Here is a 12294-nt window from a genome sequence, read left to right on the forward strand (position 1 = left end):
GAAAGTAAATATGGCCACGTACGTACATCCAGGCGGGGTCTCGAACGCCTACTCGTGCATACACATGGCCAGGGCTCGTGTACATGGCTGGGTCGAAACGGAGAAACTACGTCGTCGTCATGTTCATGGGGAGGCAACGGAATGTGTCGGGTTCATGGGGAGGCAACGGAATGCGTCGTGTTCATCGGGAGGCAATGAAATGCGTGGGAGCCAACCGGCTTGGACGGAATAGGCGGTGGAAACGAGGCCTGGCGTACCGCACAACAGAGGAAACGGCCTTGTGTTCGACCGACCACGTTCAAAATGGGATCCTAATCATTGGGAGGGGTCTGGCGTACCGCAAAACGGAGGAAACGAACTTGTGTTGGACCTCCTACGATCGAAACGGGGTCCTGTTCATCGGGAGGGGTGTGGCGTACCGCAAAATAGGACTCCATGGGATAATGTTCATCTCTACCGTCGATCTACTCCAGCCTCCACGGTCTACTGTTCATCCACCGTCGACCTCCTCCAGCCTCCACCTGTGACTGTTCATCCACGGGCTCCTGTTCATCGAGCCTCCACCGCGCGCTACTCCACCGGCTACTGTTCAACCACCCCTCTCCAGGGGCTTCTATTCAACCACCCCTCCACGGGCTACTGTTCATCCACCCCTCCACTGTTTATTGTTCATCCAGCCCTCCACGGGGTTGTCCTATTCATCTAGCCCTCCACGGGGTCCTGTTCATCAAGCCCCAACCGACTCGATCGATCGGGGTCCTGTTCATCCAGAGGCAATGCCACGGGGTCCTGTTCATCCACTCCCACCACTCATTATTCAACCCCCCCCCCCCCCCCCCCCCCCCCCCCCCCCCCCCGCAATGCTCACTGTTCATCTAGAGGCAGCATCGATCGCTTCAATTAGCAGCAGTAGCGAAGGAATCGCTCGATCAGGTTCAGTTAACAGCCATCGATCGATCGCTCATGTTCAGTAACGCGTAGCCTGCAGTGCAATCGCTCGGGTTCAGTTAGATCCAACGCCTCGCACACAAGCGCGTACGTGTATGAGAGAAACGCGCATCGGTCGTCCCCCGACCTCCCACCGTAATGGGGAACTCGCCGAAATTTTCCTCGCCCTCGCTTCTACCATGGTTTTTTCTGTCATGGACGGCACAAAGAATGTCATGCAGCTGCGTCTCCGGCCCGCCCAGGATGAAAAGCCCATTTTCTGTCATGATTTTTTGTCATAGAAGTAGGAGCCCACCACATTTATGATGATACCGGGTTTTTTCACAATTATCGTCATAGAAGTGTCATAAGTATGACAGAAAAAAATTCGTTCGACCCGAAATGGCATGGATGTGTCTTTTTTTGTAGTGAATCTGCACGCTGGACTCTTCGTCATTGAATCCTAGTTCAGGGGCTACTGAGGGAGTCCTGGATTAGATGGTCCTCGGACAGCCGAACTTTATGCTTATGTCGGAGTGTTGGACTATGAAGATACAAGATTGAAGACTTCGTCCCATGTCCGCGTGGGACTCTCCTTTGCATGGCAGGCAAGCTTGGCAATTAGGATATGTAGATTTCCTTCTCTGTAACTGACTCTGTTGTAACCCTAGCCCCCTCCGGTGTCTATATAAACCGGAGGGTTTAGTCCGTAGGACAAGAACAATCATAATCATAGGCTAGCTTCTAGGGTTTAGCCTCTACGATCTCGTGGTAGATCAACTCTTGTAATACTCATATCATCAAGATCAATCAAGCAGGAAGTAGGGTATTACCTCCATAGAGAGGGCCCAAACCTGGGTAAACATTGTGTCCCCCGCTGTCGGTGTCAAAACTGGCGGATCTCGGGTAGGGGGTCCCGAACTGTGCGTCTAGGCGGATGGTAACAGGAGACAAGGGACACAATGTTTTTACCTAGGTTCGGGCCCTCTCGGTGGAGGTAAAACCCTACTCCTTCTTGATTAATATTGATGATATGGGTAGTACAAGAGTAGATCTACCATGAGATCAAGGAGGCTAAACCTTAGAATCTAGCCTATTGTATGATTGTTGTTCGTCCTACGGACTAAAACCCTCCGGTTTATATAGACACCGGAGAGGGATAGGGTCACACAGAGTCAGTTACAATGGTAGGAGATCTACATATCTGTATCGCCAAGCTTGCCTTCCACACCAAGGAAAGTCCCATCCGAAAACGGGACACAGTCTTCAATCTTGTATCTTCATAGTCTTGGAGTCCGGCCAATGATGATAGTTCGGCTATCCGGACACCCTCTAGTCCAGGACTCCCTTAATAGCCCCTGAACCAGGCTTCAATGACGATGAGTCCGGCGTGCATATTGTCTTCGGCATTGCAAGGCGGGTTCCTCCTCCGAATAATTCATAGAAGATTTTGAACACCAGGATGGTGTCCGGCTCTGCAAAATAAATTCTACATACCACCGTAGAGAGAATAATATTTACACAAGTTCAATCTGCTGACGTATTTCGCGGCATGACGTCACACCACGGCCAAGCCTTTATTCGAATTGTTTTTATTGCTCCACCTCAGCGCGTTTAGCGAAGCGGTTTCCTTGGCATGTCTTGTCAAAGCGGAGATTGTGTCCCCTTATTCCGGGATCCTCATCAATACGGATGTGGGTAACCCAACCGCGCCCGTTGGCACACCCCCTCCATCGAAGGCGAGTCCCAAACGGTCACGGGGACGGCTCTTGGTATTCAACCCCTTTATAAAGAGACCAAGGCCTGTTCCCTTTCTTCAATCTCAATCGAATCCGCCCCTCGCCTCGAGTTCCAACACCCAGGGCTCCAGATTCGGGCGCTTCGGACCTTCGACAATGTCCGGCTCCAACCTACAAGGCCGGTGGATGCCTTCTTCCGTCACGGAAGAAGACGTGCTAAAGATGAGAGACGCCAGGTATCTGACCTCCGAAATTTCGAGTAGGCTGCCCGCCCAAGGGAAAATCATTCCTACTCCCGAGCCTGGTGAGAGCGTGGTGTTCGTGTCTCACTTCCGTCGAGGTTTAGGCTTCCCGATGGACCCCTTCGTGAGGGGGACTCATGTTTTATTATGGGTTGGAATTCCACGACTTGGAGCCGGAGTCCATCCTCCACATCTCATCGTTCATTGTTGTATGCGAAGCCTTCCTCCACACTACCCCTCACTTCGGATTGTGGCTCAAGACCTTGAACGTGGAGCCGAAGATGATCGAGGGGCGGCAGGCAGAGTGCGGAGGGGCAGTTATAAGCAAGAGGGCAGACGCTCCATGGCCCAAGGGCTTTTTTCAAGAGGAGCTTGGTTTGTGGCAACAGGAGTGGTTCTATATCACCGCTCCTAGGGGCACCAGATGGGCGGCACCGCCTGCCTTTTGCTCGGGCCCTCCACAACTGCTGGCGCCATGGGTCAACAAAGGGCTTGACTGGGAGCCGTCTAAGGACGTACCATTATTGCAGGGCCGTATTCGAGACCTCCAAGAGAGGGGGATCAATCTGGTTGTAGTGGCGCAGGTCATGCTGATTCGGCGCCTTCTGGCCTGCAAACGTCGCCCCCTCTGCCTATGGGAATTCAATCCGGAGGGACCGCGAGCTCTCCAACACTTCATGGGTGCGACACCCGTGGAGATGTATAAACTGTTCTTTGGATCACAAGAGACGTGTCCGGACTTGACCGAGGACGCAGGTCTGAGCTGCAACCGCCCGGATACTCAAGTAAGTAGTCCTGTGCCCGGACATGCTATTCGTACATTTATCATAAACTTGCCCTTTAAAGAGCTGTCCTTTGAACAGGAATGGATAGCAAAAGGCAAGCTAATAAGATGTCCGCCCCCCTCCCTGAGACCATGCCGGATCCGGTGTTAACCAAGATGCTGGGGGCTGCGCCTTTGGAAGAGGGCGAAGGGGGGAACAGGAAAGCTACTGCCTCCGTTAAGGAGGCTCTTAAGGAAGGGGGGATAGAGAATCCCTCCCTCCAAGGGTAGAAGAGGACTGCTTCTGAAGATCCGGAGGCCAAGGCCTCAAAGCGATGGAAGAAATCTTCACCAGAGGGTCCTGCGCCGGGAGGAGCCCCGGCCGTACTATTTCCCCAAAGAAATCAGCCCTCTAGCGAGCCGTAAGTAGGAAGGGTAGTTTTGTAATAAGGGACATCCATGTTTTTATTTCTGAAGAGCTCAGCCCTTCTAGTTTGGATCTCAGCCCTTCTCAGCAGAGCTCATCTTCGGAGGATCTTCGTCCGGAGATGATGGAGAGCGAAACGCCTCCATCTGCCGCACCATCAGGCGGGGCGGATGACCCTGAGGTGTCGTCACGGAGGGTCTCCCCGAGTCCAGCGGTGCCGGAGAGTTCGGCACCAACTGGTGTACGGCCGTAGGAGCTGAAGGATCTGCTCGGGCGGGCGTCTATCTCAGAAGATCACCGTACGTTAATGGGCACAGTGACTGAAAGCATTTCATCCGCTGGGAGCGGGTTACATGAGGCCGTCAAAAGTTTACTGACGGGGTTTGAGGTACGCGAAAATGATTTACCTTCTAACAGTTTTGCACATAAAATGTGCCCTGTATAGATAGTAGCCCCTGAGACTTGGTACATTGTCGAAAGCGACGGCGTGCCGAGGATCATAATCTCAGTTGTAGGATGTCGCCCTTCCTATACAGGTGGTGGAGCGTTCGGTGGCCAGCCAAACTGATAGAGTTGCCGAACTGAAGCGGCAACTTGATGTTGCGGATGCGGACATCACGCTGGTCAATAAACGACTTGACGAGTCACAAGGTATGTGGCTTCTCCGCGGACGCCTGGTAAGGGAGCTTGACGCCCGTGCCTTACAACATGTATGCTTAATGCAGATGGTGCCGCTGCTATGGAGGATCTTCGGGCGGAACTTGCCCGAGCCAAGGAGCAAGCCAGAAAAAGTAATGCGGCTGCCTTGAAGGTAGCCAAAGAGCTAAAAGCCGAACAGGCTGCTCACTGCCGAAGCAGGGAGGAAATGGCCGAAATGGCCGTGAAGCTGAAGGATGCTACCGACCGCTATGAGTTTCTTGAAAGAGAACACTAAGCGGAGCAAGAGGGCCTGAAGAAGGCCACCGCCAAATCCAAGGATGCCCGCTCCGCGATGAGAGCTATAAAAGAGGAGCTACGTCAGGCCGGGGAAATTGCGGCTGGAAAGCCTTTTCTGCTACGTAGGAAGTTCACGGATCTGAAGTATGCTCAGTTGGGCCAGTTGTGGGGTGCGGAGGATGCTTATCTGAATTTGGCGGCGAGTGTCGCAGACACAGTCGCACACTTCGGAGGCCAGAAGGATCACGGAATGGAAGAGCTTTTTGGTCGCAATTCCATAGTCCGGAGCGTCCACTTCCATTAACCGATCGGTTAGCCGAGTGGGCTGAGCTGAATAGGTTCTCCGGACATGCATGAAGGATGTCGTGGCTCATCTGTGGCCGGAAAGGCCCGAGCCGAAGAGTTATTTTGGCTTGGTGCAGCAGTTCCTTGCTGCGGTGCCGCATATCAAGGCGATGAAGCGGTCGGCATGCATAGAGGGTGCGTAGATGGCTCTCGCCCGTGTCAAAACATACTGGGCAGAGATGGAGGCCACCGACGTTGCATCCCAGGATTCGGACAGAAGCCGATTACCAGCCGAGCACTATTTTGAGGATGTCCTGCAGGGCGCTCGTTTAATAGAAACGCAGTACTCGAAAAATGTTATGTTCAAATGACATATATGATTTGTGAAGCAATGTTTCAAATATAATATAGGGCTTTTTATACTTGTGCGTTCAGGTGTTGAAATACCTCATGTGCGGCTGTTAACGTATATGTGTATATAACCTGAAAGATTGCAGTCTTCGGCTTCAGCCCCCACGCACATAGTTCGGGGGTGTTTGCAAAAAAGCGCATTTTCACACTTAATCCAACGTCTTGGTCCTGTGAAGGAGGTGAGAGCGTAGCAAACTAGGCAACCGGACTATAATGCTTTATCACTTTCACTTAGCCATAGGAGTTCGATGGTGGGACTACTATATAGCCCCTAGGGGCACTGCGCTCTCCGAATTTCGGGGCGCGTATGTGCCTGACTGGGAAACGGTCCTTCGTTAAAGTGGAGGAATTCTAAACATTCCGGTGGTCGATCAAGTGGTTGACCAGTCTCTCGCTATATCATGATAGTCAGTTATCGGCTTTCTCTACTGAGGTGCTCACCTGGACGAACTAGGGCACAATCGCAGTAGTTCTCCTGGTCCCGCATTAGCCGATAGAGCGGAACGTAAGGCAGCAAAACACAGGAGCCGGGCAAACCCAACATTTAACCAAAGACATGATTCGGAGCTGATGCATATAAGGCCTAACTCGAGACGCCGAACACTCCCTAAGGTATTCGGTCTTTATGAAAACGGGCAGAACAATGCCCTAAGCCCCTAGTGTCCAGGTACGCGCAAAAATTTCTGACGCGGACGATGCCAAAACGTCAGCCTCCTCCTCGGTTATAGTGAGAAATCGGGGGATGTGCATCAACAAGAGACAGTAAGAAAGGTTTACGCAGCGTCTTAATATGAAAAGAATCCTTGCAGGGTCGCTACTGCACGTCTACGCCTGTGTCTCCATTGTGCCGTATCCTGGACGGGCGCACCACGGTGTTCATCTGTAAAACAGAAGAACTTAGTTTGACAAAGGGATCGTGCGAAAAATGTATAGACAGAATATAAGTTAAAAAACGAATAAAATTGAGCTCTATTGTCTCTTATTGTTCATGCGTGCAGCCCCTTGTAAGAGGGGACGCGGCTAGTAAGCCCCTTGGTTATTTGCGCCGGACTTGCCTAACCGTGTCCGGGGTCTGGATGACCTGTTTGGGGGCTTTGATCGGCAAAGCCGGATTAATGTGTGGCTGTCAAGGTAGTCTCACTTTCTTCCTTATTCGAGGAACACTCGTGGTTTCCCTTTAATGAGATTATGCCGTGTGGACCGGGCATTTTAAGTGTAAGAGATGCATAATGCGGTATTGCGTTAAAGCGGGCGAAAGCTTCGCGTCCCAATTGTGCTTGATAGCTACTTTTAAATGGGGCGATGTGGAAGACTAACTTTTCGTGACGGGAGTTGTCAGAAGAGCCGAACACAACTTCCAGTGGTAGAGATCCCGTACAATGGGCATATGGGCTGGCATCACTCCTTTAAAGGAAGTGTTGCTATGGCGTATTTTGGTTGGGTCTATCCCCATTCTGCGGATTGTATCCTGATATAGTAGGTTTAGATCACTGCCGCCGTCCATTAGGACTTGTGTAAATTGTAGTCCGTCGATTGTAGGATCTAATATCAGGGCAGTCCATCCTGCGTTCCGGGTACTTCCGGAGTAATCCTGATGGTCGAAAGTGATTGGTTTTGACATCCAGTGTCGGGACTCCACTGGGGTGGACCGTGCGGCACGTATTTTAATGGGCGCCGCTCTATTTTTGCCTGTTGTCACATGAAGTGAGTTTACTGTTTTGACCTCTTGTGGGAAATTCCTTTGTTTGCCGGTGCTCTGCTTATGGAGTTCGTCATCGTCCTCACTTGGTGTTTCGAGCCCCTTATGTTCGGCGTTAAGTCGGCCCGACTGTTTGAAGACCCAACAATCTCTGTGGGTATGGTTTGCAGGCTTCCCGGAGGTGCTTTTGATTTGGCATATTTTGTCCAAGATTTTGTTTAGGTTGGATAGCTCGTCGCTGTTGTCCTTGAGGGGCAGTGTTTTGTTGTTCTATTGAGAGCTTTTGAATCCGGCGTTGACTGCCGTGCTCTTTGGGCCATTTCCCTTAGTCCGGCGCTGGTCCTTTCTGCGTCGTGGTTTTCCATTGCCATCTCTGACCTCGGATGTACTTGGGTGGCTGGTGTCTGGCGGGTCATGAGCGGGTCATGAGGCTTGTTAGTGCGGCCATTGTCCTTGGCTTTTCATGGCCGAGGTGTCTGGCGAGCCATTCGTCTCGGACGTTATGTTTGAAGGCTGCTAAGGCTTCGGCGTCCGGACAGTCGACTATTTAGTTCTTTTTGGTGAGGAACCTGTTCCAGAACTTGCGGGCTGACTCTCCGGACTGTTGGGTTATGTGACTTAAATCGTCTGCATCCGGAGGGCGGACGTAAATCCCCTGAAAATTTTCCCGAAACGCATCCTCGAGCTCTTCCCAACTTCCCATGGTATTTTCTGGGAGGCTTTTAAGCCAATGCCGAGCTGGCCCTTTGAGCTTGAGGGGTAAGTATTTTATGGCGTGGAGGTCATCTCCTCTAGCCATATGTATGTGCGGGATGTAGTCCTCAATCCAGACTCCATGGTCTGTTGTTCCGTCGTATGCCTCTATGTTTACGGGTTTGAATCCTGCTGGAAGTTCATGATCCAGCACCTCATCGGTGAAACATAAGGGGTGTGCGGCGCCCCTGTATTTGGGTGTGCCGTGATTTTCAAATACTCGACGTGTTGTTTTGCTTTCTGGAGCTTGCTTTCTGGACCCATAAATGGATCTGACCGGGTCGTCGTCTTTGCGAGGATCCTTATATGGATCACGTTCCAGCTTATGTGCGGCGCCGCTTGTCGCTCTTTGTTTGCCATGTCATCGTCTATCCGACCAGGCGGCCTCTTTTTTTTTGATTGTGGGGGCTCTACTGCCTCCTCGTCAAATTCGGGCAGTAGTTTGCGCTTCGGGTAGCTTTTTGCTAGGCGACTATCGCCATATTTGTCTGCGGCCTTGAGTACTTTGCTCCATCTCATTCTGAGTACGTCTTCCGTTGTTTTGAGCTTCCGCTTCTGCTTCTTCAGACTTCGTGCGGTGGTGAAGAGCCTTTTTTGGAGGTTCTTCTGCTCCAACGATGTGTCCGGCGTGAGATCATCCAGACTATTGTTTTCACTTGGGATGGATTGTTTATCCAATTTAACCTGTTCGGATGGTTGCTCTGGGGCATGTTCGTCGTCCACCGGTTCGCCCTGCTATATGGCTGGGTCCGTATGGGTGTTGTCGTTGTCGAGGCGGGACTTTGGGCGGCGCTTACGTCGCCGTTTCGGCTGTTTTTCGAGGGAGTTATCCTTCGTAGCGTCCAGTTGTTCCTCGTTATCGCTTCCTTTGGGTGTGTCCACCATAGAAACATCGTGAGTTGAGGTGGCCTTCCAATGCCCTATAGGCGCTGGTTCTTCGTCGTCTCCGGCACCGTTGTCCATACCGTCGATATCTTCGGAGTTGAAGTCTAGCATGTCGGTTAAGTCATCGACAGTGGCTACGAAGTGGGTGGTGGGTGGGCTTTGAATTTCTTCGTCGTCCGCATCCCAACCGTTCTGACCATAATCCGGCCAGGGTTCTCTTGATAAAGAGAGACACTTTAGCGAACTCAAGATGTCGCCAAAAGGCGAGTGCTGAAAGATGTTCGCAGTGGTGAACTCCATGATCGGTGCCCAGTCGGATTCGATTGGCAGGGGCGCGGAAGGTTCGGGGTCCGGAGAGGAGTCCGGCACCTTGGAGTCACCAGCTTCACAAGGGACAGGGTCGGTATTCGGCTCTATCGCCGTAGAGGTAGCAGCCCCCGAGGTGGTGTCCAGCCACTCATCCTCGATTGGCGGCGTCAGCTCCGAGCTAAGGGTCGGAGCGGACTCTTGTGCGGCCTCCAGGGTACTGTCCGGCAGCAGAGCTAGATCATGCCCATCGTGACAGTGCGGCGCGCTCGGCTGTGGCTCGAATCCGTCAAAGATCAAGTCTCCGCAGATGTCGGCCGTATAGTTCAAACTCCCAAATCTGACCTGATGGCCAGGGGCGTAGCTTTCGATCTGCTCCAGATGGCCAAGCGAATTGGCCCGCAGTGCGAAGCCGCCGAATACGAAGATCTGTTCGGGGAGAAAAGTCTCACCCTAGACCGCGTTGTTGTTGATGATCGAAGGAGCCATCGGGCCTATAGGTGACGACACAGAGGAACTCTCAATGAAAGCACCAATGTCGGTGTCAAAACCGGTGGATCTCGGGTAGGGGGTCCCGAACTGTGTGTCTAGGCGGATGGTAACAGGAGACAAGGGACACGATGTTTTTACCCAGGTTCGGGCCCTCTCGGTGGAGGTACAACCCTACTCCTGCTTGATTAATATTGATGAAATGGGTAGTACAAGAGTAGATCTACCACGAGATTAAGGAGGCTAAACCCTATAAGCTAGCCTATGGTATGATTGTTTTTCGTCCTACGGACTAAAACCCTCCAGTTTATATAGACAGCGGAGAGGGCTAGGGTTACACAGAGTCGGTTACAATGGTAGGAGATCTACATATCCGTATCGCCAAGCTTGCCTTCCACGCCAAGGAAAGTCCCATCGGGACACAGGACGAAGTCTTCAATCTTGTATCTTCATAGTCTTGGATTCCGGCCAATGATGATAGTTCGGCTATCCGGACACCCCCTAGTCCAGGACTCCCTCACCCGCCTCCTGTTGCCATTAGCCTTAGATGCACAGTTCGGGACCCCCTACCCGAGATCCGCCGGTTTTGACACCGACAGTGTTTCCGAATACCCGCTCGGTAATATAAACCGCGGTACGCGTGGAAACCATTCATAGGGGTCATAATTGCTTGAACAGAAAAGTACCCAACTAGCTATGTTATATTACATGGTTAGTAAGAAACATCTTCCAGAGAGAATAGTTTCGTTAAGGGTTCCTTTCCCTGGGTATGCATGCATTAACGTGCATGTCCAAACCGCGATCAAAAAGTGCAGGATATGTAACATTTGGTGGTTTGTATTGTGATAGGTAAAAACCATCTTTAGTCCACTGACTGAATATTCCCTTAAGAACGCTAGCTTTCGGCTTCACCCAGTTTGAGGTACACATCCGGAGTACCCGGCAGTAACAATCGCAGAGGTGCTCCCTTTATTCCCTAGCCGAACTAACGGGAACGTAGGGCATAAGCACAAGAGCCAGGCAACTCAGCTTGGCCAAAACTTAAGTCATATCGATGCATATAATGGCGAAGAAAAGGTGCATATGGAGAAAGGACGCACATGCAGTGGGCTTGATGCCCTGAAGATAATTATATTAAGCTTCTGTATAAGAAGCCCCCAGGTATAATGAGCGCACATACTTGAAAATTAGTGTGTTACAAGTGTGTAATCTAGCCACAATAAAGCGTTAGAGCTTTTCAAAAAGGAAAGGCGAGAGGAGGGTTCAAAAGAAAATCGAAAGCAAAAGAGGGAAGGAGACGAACGGGGAGTCCGGCGCTAGGCTTAGAATCTTTGGAGTCTAGCTGCCTTCCATGGGTTCGGCTCGAGAAGATTATCGGATGCATCCCGCAGTCCGTACGCTCCTCTAGTGTGAACTTTGTCAATAATGAAGGGACCCTCCCACTTGGGCTTGAGCTTGTTCCTTTTCTTCTCTGGTAGACGTAGAACGAGTTCACCAATATTATAAGTCTTGTCCCGTACTTCTCTGCTTTGATACCTGCTAGCCTGTTGTTAATAGAATGCGGAACGGGCTTTTTCAATGTCGCACTCCTCTTCCAGGGCATCTAAACTGTCCTGCCGATTGAGCTCGGCCTCTCTCTCTCTCTTCGTACATGCGCCCTCGAGGTGAGTCATGAATAATATCGCAGGGCAGCACAGCCTCTGCGCCGTACACCATGAAGAAGGGTGTGTATCTGGTAGTGCGATTTGGCGTGGTCCGCAGCCCCGAGAGTATGGAGTCAAGCTCCTCAACCCAGTGCGTGTATGATTCTTTTAAGGATCACACTAGTCTAGGTTTAATGCCACTCATAATAAGACCATTGGATCATTCGACTTAACCATTTGTTTGAGAGTGATAGACGGAGGCATAATTGAGCTTAATGCCCATCATGCCGCAGCACGTTTTCAACTCATCGGCCGTGAAATTGGAGCCGTTGTCGTTGATGATGCTGTGGGGGACACCATAACGGTGTACTACACCCGATATGAAGTCTATCACGAGTCCAGATTCGGCCGTTTTGACTGGTTTGGCTTCTATCCATTTGGTGAATTTGTCCACCATGACCAACAAGTGTCTTTTCTTATGGCTTCCTCCTTTAAGGGGTCCAACCATATCAAGGCCCCAGACCGCGAAAGGCCAGGTTATGGGGATAGTTTGTAGGGCGGTGGGTGGCATATGGCTTTGGTTGGCAAAAAGCTGGCATCTGACACAATGTTGGACAAGGTCTTGTGCGTATGCTCGGGCCGTCGGCCAGTAAAAACCTGTACGGAAGGCCTTGCTTACAAGGGCCCGAGCTGCGGCGTGGTTACCGCTGAGGCCGGCATGGATTTCAGCCAAGAGCTGCCGCCCTTCCTCCTCGGAGATACATCTTTGAAGTACCCTGGTATCGCTTT

The 12294-nt window shown here is 51.5% G+C and overlaps 1 pseudogene; it reads right to left on the reverse strand.

The window, feature by feature from the left end:
* Nucleotides 1-6750: 6750 nt before the first annotated feature.
* Nucleotides 6751-7351, reverse strand: LOC125540850 (annotated as a pseudogene).
* Nucleotides 7352-12294: the final 4943 nt, after the last annotated feature.

This window comes from Triticum urartu, chromosome 1, assembly GCF_003073215.2.
Source record: "Triticum urartu cultivar G1812 chromosome 1, Tu2.1, whole genome shotgun sequence".
NCBI lineage: Eukaryota > Viridiplantae > Streptophyta > Magnoliopsida > Poales > Poaceae > Triticum > Triticum urartu.